The sequence below is a fragment of the Pan troglodytes genome, chromosome 16 (assembly GCF_028858775.2).
Source record: "Pan troglodytes isolate AG18354 chromosome 16, NHGRI_mPanTro3-v2.0_pri, whole genome shotgun sequence".
Classification (NCBI taxonomy): Eukaryota; Metazoa; Chordata; class Mammalia; order Primates; family Hominidae; genus Pan; species Pan troglodytes.
Window position 1 is genome coordinate 76,420,999 of NC_072414.2, and position 17,729 is coordinate 76,438,727.

Below are 17,729 nucleotides of genomic sequence, written 5' to 3' on the forward strand. Positions count from 1 at the left end.
CTTCCCGGCAATTCTACTTCCATTTCCCGTATGGCTGTGGGATATTTTATCAAGAGGGTGAAAAAGGAAAAAGGACAAAAGTGAGATTTTGTCCAAAGATCTGAAATAGCTTAACTGGGCCAGGGAGCAGGGAGGCTAGAACCGCCCTCCATTTGGTAATCTCCAAGGCCATCTGTGAGAGACTATGGAGACTATGGGTACAGCAAACCCAGGACATGGGGCCCCTGCTGAACTTTCTGGTTATGAGACAGGACACCCTTCAGGGATAAAGGGCCAGGAAGGACAATCACAAGTCACATGTAAGGAATGACCAGTTACAGTTGTGGATTGTCCTGACACTAGCTAGAGAGAAGACTAAACATTGTAGCTAATATATCTTTCTTTTTTTTTTTTTGAGCCGGTGCTCTGTCGCCCAGGCTGGAGTGTAGTGGCACCATCTCAGGTCACTGCAACCTCCGCCTCCTGGGTTCAAGCGATCCTCCTGTCTTTCAGCTTCATTGTAACCTCCACCTCCCTATGCCTGCCTCTCCATGTTGCAGCTAGAGTGAGCATTCTTTCACAGCAGAACTGAGCCGGCTACCACCTAGCTTAAGCCCTGAGGGGCTCCCCATCACCTACAGAAAGGCCATACTACTCAACAGCAGATGAGGCCTTCCCATAGGGAACCTCTGTGGAACCTCATCACATTCATTCCTTGCCTTGCCCTGGTCATCACAGCTCTGTGCCCTTGACCATTCTTATCCCCAGCCAGCTCCCGATCACTATGCACAGCTGAGCCTTGCCTCAGTGCCCCTGCTCACCCTGCTCCCTTTTCTGGAACGCCAGGCCTCCCTGTTTGCCGGGGCCCGCCTGCCCATTTTTGAAGATGCAGCTTGGGCACCACCTCCTCCAGGAGGCCTCCTCCCTGCACTTCCCTGGCAGACTTGACCCTGCCTGTGGGCCCTTGCACTCTCCAGCTCAGTGCCATGACTCTCGTTACGTTGATCTGTTACACGTCCTCCCTACTTCATCCTGCCCCCTCCATTTTTTATGTTCATACCCATCCTGAGGTTCCCAGCTCCAGGAACCTCCAGCTCTAGTACCCAGCTCAGTGCTTGTGATGGGAACTCAGGAAATATTTGCCAGTTGGTTCTCTTCATAGAAATGCAAGAAGCAGTCTGGGCGTGGTGGCTCACACCTGTAATCCCAGCATTTTGGGAGGCCAAAGCAGGCGGATCAGCTGAGGTCAGGAGTTCAAGACCAGCCTGGCCAACATGACAAAACCCCATCTCTACTAAAAATACAAAATTAGCTAGGCATGGTGGCACATGCCTGTAATCCCAGCTACTCGAGAGGCTGAGGCAGGAGAATTGCTCGAACCCAGGAGGCAGAGGTTGCAGTGAGCCAAGATCACGCCGCCATTGCACTCCAGCCTGGGCAACAAGAGCGAAACTCTGTCTAAAAAAAAAAGAAATGCAAGAGACAGATGAAGCCCATGATTCTGGCCTGGATAGTGGATTAGGTTTCCTACGCGTTCCTTGGTCAGATGATAAATGTTAGTTTTTACTTCAGTGCCCTCTTAGTATTTACCTATGTAAGTTATGCACACAGATGAAGACATTTGTAAAAACCAACCCACCAATATTCTAATGAAACAACTTATAGTTTTGAAATGTCACAGATAATCAAAAGCCCATGGAAAACCATGCATATTGTAGCCAAATCTGTAGTACACAATTTATTTTTTTTAATAGAGACAGGATGTCCCTATGTTGCCCAGGCTGGTCTTGAACTCCTGGGCTCAGGCAATCCACTCACCTCAGACTCCCAAAGTGCTGAGATCACAGGTGTGAGCCACTGCGCCCGGTCTTTTTTTTTTTTTTTTTTTTTTTAATAGAGACAGGTTCTCTTACTGTGTTGCTCAGGCTTGTCTCAAACTTCTGGGCTCAAGCGATCCTCTCACCTTGGCCTCCCAAAGTGCTGGGATAACAGGCATGAGCCACCACTCGGCTCACAATTTTTTTTTTCTGTTTTTTCTGTTTGGACAAGCGGTGAACCCTCAGAGACTTTATCTTACTCTTATCCTTTAATACAGTGAATCTATATAACTATATCCAGAGACAGTTCCCTTTGTTTTAAATTGTTATTGGGCCGGGCATGGCGGCTCACACCTGTAAACCCAGCACTTTAGGAGGCCAAGGTGGGCAGATCATTTGAGGTCGGGAGTTCGAGAGCAGCCTGGCCAACACAGTGAAACCCCATCTCTACTAAAAATACAAAAATTAGCTGGGCATGGTGGCGGGCACCTGTAGTCCCAGATACTTGGGAGGCTGAGGCAAGAGAATCACTTGAATCCGGGAGGTTGAGGTTGCAGTGAGCCAAGATCGCACCACTGCACTCCAGCCTGGGTGACAGAGCAAGACTTGGTCTCAAAAATAAATACATAAATTGTTATTAATATATAGCAGACAAGTGTACACAAATGTACAGCTCATTGAATTTTTACAAACTGCACACACTTGTGTAACCAGCACCCAGATCAAGAAACTACTTACCAGGGCCAGGCGCTCCTGCCTATAATCCTAACTCTTTGGGAGGCCGAGGTGGGTGATCACTTGAGGTCAGAAGTTCAAGACCAGCCTGGCCAACATGGTGAAACCCCACCTCTACTAAAAATAAAAAAAATTAGCCAGGTGTGGTGGCGCCTACCTGTTGTCTCAGCTACTCAAGAGGCTGAGGCAAGACAATCACTTGAACCCAGGAGGTGGAGCTTGCAGTGAGCTGAGATGGCGCCACTGCACTCCAGCCTGGACAACAGAACAAGACTCTATCTCAAAAAAAAAAAAAAAAAAAAAAATCGCTTACCAGGACCCCAGAAGGTATTCCCCTTCCAGGCAGTACCTTGTCTCCCTCTTAACCCTGTCCTGAAGTTTGTGACATAGTAGAGAGTATTGAGCACTGGACAGATCTAGTTGTAGACAAACTTCTGCCACTAACTACATACCTTCATTTTTATTAGAGATTTTATAATTTGAGGCAAGTTATAATGAGATGACTTTTTTTATTCATGGAATTTTGCTTCACTTGGGTTGCATTATATACTTTACAATAAACCAGAAGAGCTTATAGTGACAAAATGGACAGAGCAGTTACCATGCGCCAGGCACTGTGCTAAGGTCTTTACCTGCCATCTCATTTAATCCTGACAGCCCTAGGAGGGAGGTAAGTATCCTCACTCTACAGGTAAGAAAATGGAGGCTCAGAGGAGAGGTTTGGTCAGTTACCTGCCCCACACCTGTTACTTAACCATGACTCCTGAAGTCCACTGTTAAAGCCATGAGAAATACCTAATAGGAACAAATGGATAAAAGAACAAAACATTAAGATAAAAATGATACATTAGTGGCCAGGCACAGTGGGCTCACTCCTGTAATCTCAGAACTTTGGGAGGCCAAAGTGGGTGGGTCACTTGAGGTGAGGAGTTCGAGAGCAGCCTGACCAACATAGGGAAACCCCATCTCTACTAAAAATACAAAAAAAATAGCTGAGCATGGTGGTGTGCACCTGTAGTCCCAGCTACTCAGGAAGCTGAGGCAGGAGGATCACTTGAACTCGGGAGGCAGAGGTTGTAGTGACCTGAGATGGTGCCACTGCACTCCAGCCCGGGCAACAGAGCAAAGACTCCATCTCAAAAAAAAAAAAAAGATATATTAGCTACAATGTTTAGTCTTCTCTCTTCATTGACAATAATTTGGCATCTGAACACATGGGGCCTCAGAGAGGACTCAGAACCCTGAAGTAGTTGCCTGAATTTGGAGCTAAGGTACCAGTAGGGGTCCTTGAAAGCCCTCCCTGCAGATTACTTGAGCCCAGGAGTTCAAGACCAGCCTTGGCAACATGGCCAAACCTCATCTCTACAAAACGTACAAAAATTAGCCTGGCATGGTGGTGCGGGCCTATAGTCCCAGCTCTTCGGAGGTTGAGGCAGGAAGATTGCCTGAGTTCAGGGAGGCCAGGGCTGCAGTGAGCGATGATCAGGCCCAGGATCCAGCCGGGCAACAGAGAGAGACCCTGTCTCAAAAATAAATAAATAAATAAATAAAGGCCTCACCGACTTTCAGCTTCTCCTCCTAGTAAGTCCTCCTGAGCCCTGGACCTCTCGTTTGGTTGATGGTCCTTGGTTTATTGTGAGCTGTTGCTTTTTTTTTTTTTCTCCTAGGAAGAGGTTGTTTAGGATCCTAATTGTAGTTCGGAGGTTCATTCTAAAGGTTCTTCTCGATTCCCTTTTTCTCAAGACAAGGAGAACGACCCCCTTGCAGGCACCCCGTTTGGTTTCTAGTTTGGAAGTGCATTCTAAAGGGTCTTCTCCATGGCTTTTTCTCCCAAATTAAGTTCAGTGGGTTTGTCTGCACTGAGACTTTTTGTTGACACTAAGTTAAGAGGGTATAGAAGGAATTTCCATGGCCCTGCTTCGCAACTGATTCTCTAGAAAGCCCTTCCTGTTATCCTGTCCTTCCCTCACCTAACCACAGGCTGCTCCTACTGTGGGGGCAAGCATAGCTCTCCCCACCTTCATTGAATTTGAACCTTTTATCTGTTAAATAAGAAGTGAAACCTACAATGCAGGGTTCCAGGTTTCCTTCTCAGAACCAAACCAGATAAAATGTGTAAAGTAGGTCCTTTCCCTGAGGCTGCACCATTCTGGGCTCTCCCAGCCCTTCCTTGGTTTTTTTTTTTTTTTTTGAAACAGTCTCCCTCTGTCACCCAGGCTGGAGTTCAGTGGCATGATTTCAGCTCACTACAATCTCTGCCTCCCCGGTTCAAGCGATTCTCCGGCTTCAGCCTCCTGAGTAGCTGGGATTACAGGCGCCCACCACCACACCAAGCTAATTTTTTTGTATTTTTACTAGATTTGGGGTTTCACCATGTTGGCCAGGCTGGTCTCGAACTCCTGACCTCAAGTGACCGGCCCGCCTTGGCATCCCAAAGTGCTGGGATTACAGGCGTGAGCCACTGCACCGGTCCGTCTGGTATTTCTATCAAGTCATTTCCTTTGAACACACCTCCATTTAGCACGTAGCATTTCGCAAAGCATTTAATAGCACTGCATTGGAGTTATTTGGGTTGCACATAACTCCGTGGCAGCGTTTTAGAAAATGCACCCTCCGCTGCATTGCATTCCTTAAGAGGAAGGAGTGTCTCCTTTTTTCTTCTCCCACCACAGCACACTCGCTGCCTGGTGCTTGGCCCGAATTGCTCCCCAACTGTTGAATGAAAGTCAATGGTATTAATCTCGAACGACCCAGGACTGTGCAAGCAGGAAATGAGGAATTGTGTGAGTGGTAAGTGAGGGGGGGAGGAACAGAGTGGTAAAGCATTACCACAGCTACCAACCATGCCAGAGAAAAGCGCTTTAAGTGGCAGAAAACCTTAACTGGAGTCCCAGCTTCATAAGGGCAGAGACCTCAGTCCCAAGCTGTCTCGATATATTCATCTGCATAGTAAGGATAAATAGGGACTAACAGGGTTAAACAGCTGCCCTCGGCCCTAAGTGAAAATACTTTATAAACTGGCGTGGCAGCTCATGCCTATAATCCCAGCACTTTGAGAGGCCCACGAGTTCAAAACCAGCCTGGGCAACATAGTTAGACCTCGTCTCTATTAAAAACAAAACAAAGGCCGGGCGCGGTGGCTCGCGCCTGTAATCCCAGCACTTTGGGAGGCCAAGGCAGGTGGATCATGAGGTCAGGAGCTCAAGACCAGCCTGGCCAAAATGGTGAAACGCCGTCGCTACTAAAAATACAAAAAAAAAAAAAAAAAAAAAAAAAAAAATCAGCCGGGAGTGGTGGTGGGTGCCTTGTAATCCCAGCTACTCGGGAGGCTGAGGCAGAGAACTGCTCGCACCCGGGAGGCGGAAGTTGCAGTGAGCCGAGATCGCGCCACTGCACTCCAGCCTGGGCGACAGAGCGAGACTCTGCTTCAAAATAAATAAGTAAATAAAAAATAAAAAACAAAACAAAACAAAAAATTTTTGTAAAGACCCCTCTCGCTCATACCACCAGGGCCGCGCAGGGCGAGAGATCTCCACCTCCCCTGGGAGGCAAGACCCACACCCTCCCAGGTGCGCGAGTTGTGGCTGCGGTTCGCGACCCCGCCCCACTTACCCAGCTGGTAGAAAAGTCCCACCTGTCATCAATGATTCGTCTGAAACGAATAGGCGCCTGAGATATTCTCCCATTTTATTGGCTAACGCTGCTGTCTGTCTTCGGGCGGCGGCCTCTGGGAAATGTAGTTCCGGAGAACACGGAGTCCTTCTGGGGCTAGGTTTTCCGCTTCAGGTGCTCAGTGGCTAGCCGAATAGCCGTGTTTGGGGCCTGGGCTCGGGCTTCTTGCGTCCCCGCGAAGAACATGTCACGGGGCCGAATCGTCCGTATTCTCTCAGCTTCAAGCTCCTCTACTTTTCAACCAGGTCACTAGCCCTTGACTGCTCTTATCAAACTTCCGGAACTGCCACCCCACCACTGACTCCACAGGCACCAGGGCATGCAACAGGGCTGGGACAGGAAGGCTCTCTTCTTCACCTCAAGCCTGCTGGGCTAACACTTGCGATTTTTACTAGAGTTAACTTTGTAACGTATGTCTCTGACTCTAGAATTTCAAGAGAAGTTCCACTTAGTGACTCCTAAGTGGAAGTTCTAAGATGGCTTCCCAGTGAGGTGATGAAGAGGTTTGAGCTTTAGAGTGCAGTTGCAAGGCTCTTCTCTGACCTGAACAATGGCTGTAGCTGTGGACCAACAAATCCAGACTCCTTCAGTACAAGATCTCCAAATAGTTAAACTGGAAGAAGATTCCCACTGGGAGCAGGAAATTTCCCTTCAAGGGAATTACTCTGGACCAGAGACATCCTGCCAGAGCTTTTGGCATTTCCGTTACCAAGAAGCATCACGACCCCGAGAGGCCCTCCTCCAGCTCCAGAAGCTCTGTTGTCAGTGGCTAAGGCCAGAGAAGTGTACAAAAGAGCAGATCCTGGAGTTGCTGGTCCTAGAACAGTTCCCGGCTGTCCTTCTCCAGGAGATCCAGATCTGGGTCAGACAGCAGCATCCGGAGAGTGGAGAGGAGGCAGTGGCCCTGGTGGAAGACTTGCAGAAAGAACCTGGAAGACAGAGGCTGGAGGTGAGCTATAAAAACATAGTTCCGAACAGTTAAAATAGAGGTATGTGAGAGAGAGAGCTGCCTTGGGTTGCTAGCAGTGTGGGCATACTTCACTATTGATGTTAAACTGGAATTTGCTTATTTCGTGGTCATGGTATCTGCAACTTTCCTTCCAAGTTCAGGCTGACTCTTCAGAGAATGCACAACATTGGCTGCTCTGAGTGTCCGTCCCTGCCATTAAATAAGAAAATTGCTTAAAATGGTATGAGCCTCACTCTGATCAGGGAGGAGCACATGTGACAGGGATGTCTTTTTGGAGAACAGCTCTCACTCTGTAGCAGCCAGCCAGAGGCAAGCGGCTTCGGTGGTCTTTGTCGACATCATTGAGCCTATTGCAAAACACCTGAATTATCCTATGTCTTTTTGCCTAGGGGTTGGCAAGGCAGGTAGGAGCAGTCCCCAGAGAGCTGGGTGGCCAGGATGCAGTGGTCCATGGCCTTATCTCCATAAAGCCTTCCACATGTCCGCCGTCTTTACTGCTGTTGCAGGCTTTTGCATAAGACTGGCTTTTTCCTCTGCTTTTTTTTTTTTTTTTTTTTTTTTTTTGGAGAGGGAGTCTCGCTCTGTCACCCAGGCTGGAGTGCAGTGGTGCCATCTCGGGTCATTGCAACCTCCGCCAACCGGGTTCAAGCGAGTCTCCTGCCTCAGCCTCCCTAGTAGCTGGGACTACAGGCGCCCACCACCACGCCCGGCTAATTTTTGTATTTTTAGTAGAGACGGGGTTTCACCATATTGGCCAGGCTGGCCTCAAACTCCTGACCTTGTGATCCACCCGCCTCGGCCTCCCAAAGTGTTGGGATTACAGGCGTGAGCCACTGCACCCAACCTTGCCTCTGCTTTTTTATGTTTGGGATGTTTAAGTTTTAGTCCCTACAGAATTTTGACCACTTCCAGTCCTTGAAGAGGGACAGGATGTGCTCTCAAAGAAGGAGCCCTCAGGATCAGTACTGAGTTCTCTAAACATCCATCCGAAGCAAGCACAGACAGAATCTGTCTGTTCCAGGCAATGGTGAAGTTCACAGCAGAACCAGAGGAACAGTTGAAGCACAGCCCCAAAATAGAACGAACTCTAGCCCGTCCACAAGAGTGATAAGAAATCGCAGTGTGGGCCCACGCGCGCCGCACGGCCGGGTCGCCGCCGTACCGTGGTGTACGTGCAGAATGCACAGAGCGAGCGGCACCCGCTTACCCTGCGCTCCTCCACAGCCTGGGCCGGGCCGCCCGGGACGCTGAGGCGGTGGCGGCGGCCGAGGGGGCCGGTCTTGCGCTCCGCAGGCTCGCGCGCCCGAGCCCGGGTTGCCGTTCGCCGCACAGGCCGCGTTCTCTCAGCCCACGGCGGCGATGAGGCGCTGAGGCGGCCGCCGGCGCTGTGCCGGAGCCTAGGACTCGGAAGCGACCCGGCCGAGGGCCCTGGGTGCCAGCCTCCTTGAGTCAAGGGTAGCGGGTGCATGGCGCAGTGACGGCCCCTATCTCTCTCTCTCCGCTCCCCAGCCTCGGGCGAGGCCGTCCGGCCGCACCCCTCCTGCTCAGCTGCAGTCGCCATGGCCAATGACAGCTGCGGGCCCGGCGAGCCGAGCTCGAGCGAGCGAGACCGGCAGTACTGCGAGCTGTGCGGGAAGATGGAGAACCTGGGGCGCTGCAGCCGCAGCTCCTTCTGCTGCAAGGAGCGCCAGCGCCAGGACTGGAAGAAGCACAAGCTCGTGTGCCAGGGCAGCGAGGGCGCCCTCGGCCACGGAGGGGGCCCTCACCAGGACTCCGGCCCCGCGCCGCCGGCTGCAGCGCCGCCGTCCAGGGACCGGGCCCTGGAGGCCAGGAAGGCAGCGAGGCGCCGGGACATCGCCTCCGGGGACGCAGCTAAGGCAAAGGCCAAGTCCGCGGCCGACCCCGCGGCGGCCGCGTCCCCACCTCGCGCGTCCCTGGGCCGGACAAAAGCCATGGCTGCTTGTTACCGGTCAATGGAACGGGTTATGTACGTCATGTTGATAATCCAAATGGAGACGGAAGACGTGTGAAATGTATTACATTACGTTAAAGAACGGGATGCCAAGGTAAGTGGAGGTATACTTCGAATTTTTCTAGAAGGTAAAGCCTAGTTTGCTGACATTGAACCCAAATTTGATAGACTGCTGTTTTTCTGGTCTGACCATCGCAACCCTCATGAAGTACAACCAGCATATGCTACAAGGTACGCAATAACTGGTATTTGATGCAGATGAGAGAGCACGAGCTAAAGTAAAATATCTAACAGGTGAAAAAGGTGTGAGGATTGAACTCAATAAACCTTCAGATTCAGTCAGTAAAGACGTCTTATAGAGCCTTTGATCCAGCAATACCCCACTTCACCTACAATAATTGTTGACGCTATTTGTTAATTTGTGAATACGAATAAATGGGATAAAGAAAAATAGACAACCAGTTCGCATTTTAGTAAGGAAACAGAAACAACTTTGTGTGTTGCATCAAACAGAAGATTCTGACTGCTGTGACTTTGTACCGCATGATCAACTTAGAATCTGTGATTGCTTACAGGAAGAAGATAAGCTACTAATAGAAAATGTTTTTACCTCTGGATATGAAATAAGTGCCCTGTGTAGAATTTTTTTCATTCTTATATTTTGCCAGATCTGTTACCTAGCTGAGTTAATTTCATCTCTACTTTTTAAATATATGTCAAGTTTGAATTGGGATAATTTTTCTATGATTAGGTACAATTTATCAAAACTGAATTGAGAAAAAATTACAGTATTTCTCAAAATAACGTCAATCTATTTTTGTAAACCTCTTCATACTATTAAATTTTGCCCTAAAAGACCTCTTAATAATGATTGTTGCCAGTGACTGATGATTAATTTTATTTTACTTAAAATAAGAAAAGGAGCACTTTAATTACAACTGAAAAATCAGATTGTTTTGCAGTCCTTCCTATCTTACACTAATTTGAACTCTTAAAGATTGCTGCTTTTTTTTGATATTGTCAATAATGAAACCCAATTGTAAAACAGTCACCATTTACTACCAGTAACTTTTAGTTAATGTCTTACAAGGAAAAAGACACAATAAGAAGAGTTTAATTTTTTTTTTTTTTTTTTTTTTTTTGAGTCTTGCTCTGTTACCCAGGCTGGAGTGCAGTGGTGCATTCTCAGCTCACTGCAACCCCACTGTCTCCCAGGTTCAAGCAATCCTCCCGCCTCAGCCTCACAACTAGCTGGGACTACAGGCACATACCACCATGCCTGGCTAATTTTTGTATTTTTAGTAGAGACTGGGTTTACCATGTTGCCTAGGCTGGGGTTTAAATTAAATTTTTTTAAAAACTAAAGTGACTGGCACTAAGTGAACTTGAGATTATCCTCAGCTTCACGTTCCTAAGATAAGGGCTTTCTTAAGCTTTCAGATACATGTATCCTCTAGATGTAGACAATAATGTCCCATTTCTAAGTCTTTTCCTTTGCTTCTCCTTAAGTTGATTGTACTTCCAAATTTGCTGTTATAGGTTTTTCCTAATACCGTGATTTATTTGATCTACAGACAGGAACCTTGTCTCTGTTGAAGAGCATCAAGGGAAGATTACATACGCCTTGAAACCGAAGTGTGTTGTTACCGACTTAATGTGCAGTAACTCCTCAGATATCTGTTAAGGCACTTCCCAGATGTGATGCCAGTCTTCTTACCTGTACTGAAAGATGTTTAGCTTAGAAAAAAAAAAAAAAGTGCAAAATCAGATTAAAAAAAAAAAAAAGTAGCAGCAGTGTGGGGAGGAAGGAAGTACCCTTCTATGGGGAGGGCATAGAAGTACTCTGTGAGTGCAGAAAGTGGGGTAGAAGGTACAGCTCTCTTCTACTTAGAAGATTGGTGTGTTGACCTCAGGCTGACCGCATGAATTTCTGGGATCCTAAATGGGCACCTCCAAAGTGAAGAAGGACCTCGGTTGGCATGTTTTGTAAAACAACATAGGGGAGCCTGTAGCACCTTTCCTTATGTGAGTCAGAGATTACCAGTCCCAATAGGTTACAGTTGGAGACAGATTTTAGGTCTGGTTGGTGGGAAGGGCAAAAGGGTAGGGTTAAACTAAGGTGCAGTAATCCTTAAAACAGTTAAGTGTCCCCAGACCAATTTAGATGACTCAGGTGTGTTATCAAAACTGAAAAACAAGGCCAGTTATGGTGGCTCATGCTTGTAATTCCAGTACTTTGGAGGCTGAGGTGGGTGGATTGCTTGAGCCCAGGAGTTCGAGATGAGCCTGGGCAATATGGTGAAACTCCGTCTCCTCTAAAAATACAAAAAAAAAAAAAAAAAAAAAAAAAAAATTAGCTGGGCATGGTGGCAGGCACCTGTAGTCCCAGCTACTCAGAAGGCTGAGGTGGGAGGATCACCTGAGCCCAGGAGGTTAAGGCTGCGGTAAGCCAAGGTCACGCCACTGCACTCCAGCCTGGGCGACAGATCGAGGCCCTGTCTCAAAAAAAACAAAAAGCAAACAAAAAACCTAAAAAACAAAATCATAAAACCCTGACAGTCAGTACCTAGATGGATATGGAGGGGAAAACCTAAAACTTTCATTTTAGAAACGTTTCATTTTGGCCGGGCACGGTGGCTCACGCCTGTATAATCCCAGCACTTTGGGAGGCAGAGGCAGGCAGATCATGAGGTCAGGAGATCGAGACCATCCTGGCTAACACAGTGAAACCCCGTCTCTACTAAAAATACAAAAAATTAGCCGGGTGTGGTGGTGGGCACCTGTAGTCCCAGCTACTCAGGAGGCTGAGGCAGGAGAATGGCATGAACCTGGGAGGCGGAGCTTGCAGTGAGCTGAGATTGTGCCACTGCACTCCAGCCTGCGCGACAGAGCGAGACTCCGTCTCAAAAAAAAAAAAAAAAGAAATGTTTCATTTTGGTTTTTCACCAACCTTCCTTTGATAGGACAAAGCAGATACTAAGAGGGGGAGGAAAGGCTGTTCTGTGTCTGAACCCAGTTGGGCTAGTCCCCAAGAGGAGCTGAGAGCCATGTACTCTAATGCCTCCCTTTTCTTCCCCCAGCCCTGCCTGATGTGGCTCTGGGAATTCCTGCAGAGAAGAGCAGGGGTGGCCAGGAGATAGTGAGCAGCTCCCAGGTGAGTCAGCCATTTCTCTTATATAGATCACCTTTTCTCTCTCTCTTTTTTTTTAATAGAAATATAACTCTTGAGGCACAGCTCAGTTTTCTCCTTTTGGGAAAACGATTAAGTCATTTGTCTTTACAGATTATATTTCTTTTTTTTTAATTTTCTCTATTTTTATTATACTTTAAGTTCTGGGGTACATGTGCAGAACGTGCAGGTTTGTTACATAGGTACACACGTGCCATGGTGGTTTGCTGCACCCACCAACCCATCGTCTACATTAGGTATTTCTCCTAATGCTCTCCCTCCCCTAGCCCCCAACCCCCCTCAGGTCACCTTTTACTACCCGAGTGGGGCTCCTGCAGCCAACTCCCTTGCCGCTCAGAAATTCCAAAAGAATTTTGCCCAGCAGGGAGGCCCAGTAACTTTACAATTTAGGCTCCAAAATTTCATCAGCCTGCAAAAGGTTGCCCAAATCTCCTTACCCATATGAGGCCAGTGCCATGGCTGTGGTAATGAGGGATTGCATTAAAATTATTCTTTTCTTTGACCCTGAAATCATCAGATTCTCCTGATCTGCTTGTTTGCCTTAAAGATACTGGTTACTTCATTCTGTGTCAGGATCTTGCTCACATGGCATGCAGTACTGTGTAGTGGAGGAAAAAAAACAAAAACCAAAAGCTTCAGAGTCCAACAGCCTTGAGTTGAATTCCCAGCCATACCCTGGACTTGCTGTGTAACTCTGGGCAAGTCTGAGAAGCTTCTGGCTCAGTGCATAATGTCAGCTTGTTTCTTTTGTCTCCTCCTGCCTGCTTGATTGCATTTAAAAGCCAAAATAATCACTGTTTCATTTCTTCTGTTTTGTCACTTGCCCTGACTCAGGCATTAGAGAGGCATCGGCTGTGTATATCTCCTAGGAGGCATGGAGGGATCCAGAACCTGGACTGAAGAACCACCTAGAAATAACTTAGCAGAATTCTGAAAATGAGGTCACGCTGGGTAAGAATGCCTTTTTTTTTTTTCATAGTCAAAGTTAGCTATGGAGTTTCTGTGGTATTCACTACTCCAGACCTTTTTCAAGTTGAATTTTTTTTCTTTTTCCCTATGTCTGTTCTTACCTATTTTTTTTAAACTTTTATTTCAGTAGTGTTTGGGGAACAAGTAGTGTTTGGTTGCATGGAAAAGTTCTTCAGTGGTGATTTCTGAGATTTTGGTGCACCCATCACCCAAGGGTAGTCTTTTTTATCCATCAAGTCTGTACCCAATGTGTAGTCTTTGTTTTTTTCTGAGACTGAGTCTCATTCTATCACCCAGGCTGGAGTGGAGTGGTATGATCTTGACTCACTGCAACATCTGCCTCCCGGGTTCAAGTGATTCTCCTGCCTCAGCCTCCTGAGTAGCTGGGATTACAGAGATGTGCCACCACGCCCAGCTAATTTTTTTTTTTTTTTTTTTTTTGGCAGAGATGGGGTTTCACCATGTTGGCCAGGCTGGTCTTGAACTCCTGACCTTAAGTAATCTGCCTGCCTCGGCCTCCCAAAGTGCTGGGATTACAGGCCTGAGCCACCACGGGGCCCCAGTGTGCAGTCTTTTATCCCCTCAGTCTGTACCCAGTGTGTAGTCTTTTATCCCTCACCCCCCTGCTCCCATCCTTTCCCCCTGGGTTGAATATTTCAAATCTATTTCTTCCTTAAATCTTACTCAAAGGAAATCCAATACCATAGTCAGTTTCACCAAGGATGAATTTCTTGACCCAGAAAGGAAAGCTCATTTTAGGGAGATGGTCAGTTTAGGTATGTGTCTGAATTTTATTTAAGATAGATGAACATGGATATATAGTTATGCATTTGGGCCTGAATTTTTTTTTCTAGTTGTTCTTTTCACTGAGCTTTCCCAAGAATCCCCCCAGAATTAAAAAAAAAAAAATTACTATCTCCTCTCCCTGGCATATAAAATGGTTGGGATTAGATTTACCAAACCATTACATCTCCCTTTTGTCTGCCTGCAAACAGATTTTCCAATCCATAGGCCCAAAGGGAACTCCCACGTGGAGTAGGATGAAAACCCACAGCATCTAGATCTTCAAATTCTGGAGAAAAAGAGAGTGTGAAAGACTGCTCAGTGGCTGGGGTGAGAGTCAAGTCTGGCCAGGTGCTAATCTGGAGAAAAGCCAAGACCTGGAGCGAGCTGGAGTGGCAGGCCCTGGAGGATGAGAAGGTGGCAGGAGTGCACTGGGGATACAAAGAAACCAAGATTTTTCTGGGAATTCTCAGAGGCCTGGATCCACGAAAAACTCCGCACCTGCCATCGAAACCACCAGGTGTACCGGATTATGGCTGAGCAGCTGTGAGAACATGGCTTCCTGTGGACCCTGGAGCAATGTTGCTATCGGTTCAAAAACCTCCTGACCGACTACTGCAAAGCCAGGAGCACCTACACACCAGGCACCAGTGTCTTCTATGATGAGATGGATGCCCTGATGAGTCTTGGGGCACTTTCTAACACCTTTGATGCCTTAGAGGTGGTAGGAGGCCTTCTTTGGGATTGAGAGGATTCCAAAGGGAACCAGGGCATAGCACTAGAAGATGTGGTGGGATGGTAATGAAATAGTGGAGGAGTCTCAAGAGGAATCCTGGAGGCTTGGTCCCCAGGCCTTGAGGTGGAATCCCAGTGGCAACTCTCCCCCACAATGGACCTCAGAGCAGTGGGAGCGACGCAGTCCTGTGGGAAGCATTCAGGCTCAGAATCAGGAGATGTGATTATTGTCCTGGCTCTGTTATGACTAATTTGGGTCTGGAATGGCCTCATCGGGGGAAAAATTGGTGACAACTTTAAGAAATACCGTTTATATCCCGTCCTCAAATATTGCTTGACTCAACCCTCTACTGAACCAGTAGTCCAGGGTGGCTCACAAAGACCACTTTGAGGCTCTTGCCCTGCTCTTTAGCCAAGGAGTCTCCCTTCCTGCCTTCAGTAACAACATTACAGGAAGAGAGGAGAGAAAGGTAGGAGTTAAAGATCCAGTCATTTGTTTCCATCTAAAGTGCCCTATAAGCCGGGCATGGTGGCGCAAGCCTGTAGTCCCAGCTACTCGGGAGGCTGGGGCAGGAGAATCACTTGAGCCCAGGAGCTGGAGGCCGCAGTGAGCTGTGATCATGCCACTGCATTCCAGCCTGGGCGACAGAGTGAGACCCAGACTCAGCTGAAAAATAATAATAATATTAAAAGAATTTAAAATAAAGTTTTCCATAGATGTGAACCCTGCGTAGATAATACACACCAGTCTGCCATTTAAAAGGTTTGTTGTTCTTGGGCAACCTCTTTAAATACCCTTAGCCTCCATTTTCTCATCTGGACAGTGGACATTGTGATGGTTTCTACCTCCCTGGGCTGTTATGAGGATCCTGACACAGTATTAGCACTTGGCAAATGTTAGTTTTCATTATCATCATCATTATAATTATTATGAAAATAGATAAGTGCATTATCCTGTACCCTCAAAGGAGTAAAAGGGGGAAAATGTCTGAGTCATTAAACTTTCCCTTCTGGGAACTAGACCTTCTTGAGAGGCGCCATCATTCTCATTTCACCTGTCACTTCCAGACATGGGAGCAGAAAGTGAATTTCAGAACTCCATGTCCCCTCCTGCTTTTCTCTGAGCAGGACTTCCAGTTCCCCAGCCAGATGGGGTCACAATGCTGCAGAAAAGTGAAGAGCTTTGGAATGAAGATCTCCCGGACTTCAAGGAGATTCAGAAAACGTCCAGTGCAGGTGGGAAATGAATGGGAGCTAGCATTCCACCAACAAAGTCAGCCCTGGGATTCTAAACTCGGACAAGCCAGCACTGGGCAAGGGCTGAGGGGAACCAGGCACTCAGTGCACCCAGTTTACTATTCTATGGTGTGGAAAGCACAGGACTTGAGAAGCAGGTGGCACCCAGGAAAGCCTGTTCCCCTAAGTAAGTTTGAACTTTAGTTACTTGAAAAAAGGTATAACTGAATTATGAGTGTTTATGATTTTATTTTATTTTTTTTGAGATGGAGTCTCACCCTGTCACCCAGGCTGGAATGCAGTGGCACAATCTCGGTTCACTGCAGCCTCTACCTCTCAGGTTCAAGCAATTCTCCTGCCTCACCCTCCTGAGTAGCGGGGATTACAGGTGTGCCACCACCATGCCCATCTCTAATTTTTATATTTTTAGTAGAGACGGGGTTTCACCATGTTGGCCAGTCTGGTCTTGAACTCCTGACCTCAAGTGATCCACCCACCTTGGCCCCCCACAAAGCGCTGGGATTACAGGCGTGAGCCACTGTGCCTGGTCTATCTTTAAATTCCTATCTGAATTTGTTTAGGTTTTTTAAATAAAAATCTTTCTTTTTTTTTAGAGACGGGTTCACCATGGTGCCCAGGCTGATCTCGAACTCCTCCTGGACTCAAGCTATCCTCCCACCTCAGCCTCCCAAAGTACTGGGATTACAGGCATGAGCCACATGCTTGACCTGAATTTTAACTGCAGTTAATTATCACTTAACCAGCGAATTCACACAGGAGAAATCCCCTGGCTGGGCGCGGTGGCTCACACCTGTAATCCCAGTACTTCGGGAGGCCGAGGTGGGTAGATCACAAGGTCAAGAGATCAAGACCATTCTGGCCAACATGGTGAAACTCCGTCTGTACCAAAAATACAAAAATTACCTGGGCATGGTGGTGCGTGCCTGTAATCCCAGCTACTTGGCAGGCTGAGGCAGGAGCATTGCTTGAACCCGCGAGGTGGAGGTTGCAGTGAGCCGAGATCACGCCACTGTACTCAAGCCTGGGTGACAGAGCAAGACTCCATCTCTACTACAAAAAAAAAAAAAAAAAAAAAATTCAACCACCTTAGGAAGCCTCTCATTTACGTATTTCTAGCGTGTAATTAGTGTTGCACATGGGAAGGGCTAATAGATGCTGACAGAGTGAACAACTTATTTATCTGTTTTGTGTGTTTGTGTGTAACAGGGTCTCACTCTGTTGCCCAGGCTGGAATATAGTGGCATGATCACAGCTCACTGCAAACTTCAACTGCCAGGCTCAGGCAACCCTCCCACCTCAGCCTCTTGAATAGCTGGGACTGCAGGCTCACACCACCACAACCAGCTAACTTGTATTTTTAGTAGAGACAAGGTTTCGCCATGTTGCTCAGGCTAGTCTCGAACTCCTGGACTCAAGTGATCCACCTGTCTTGGCTGCCTACATTGCTGGGATTACAGGCATGAGCCACCATGCCCAGCCAAATTTTTTTTTTTTTGAAGGGAAGGGATCTTGCTATGTTGCCCAGGCTGGTCTCAAACTCCTCAGCTCAAGCAATCTGCCCACCTCAGCCTCTGAAAGTGCTGGGATTACAGGCATGAGTCACCATGTCCAGCACACTTTAATATTCACTATGGGCCCTCAAAAGGAAAT

The 17,729-nt window shown here is 47.5% G+C and overlaps 1 pseudogene; it reads left to right on the top strand.

The window, feature by feature from the left end:
* On the top strand, positions 6,314–17,253 carry SCAND2 (SCAN domain containing 2; annotated as a pseudogene).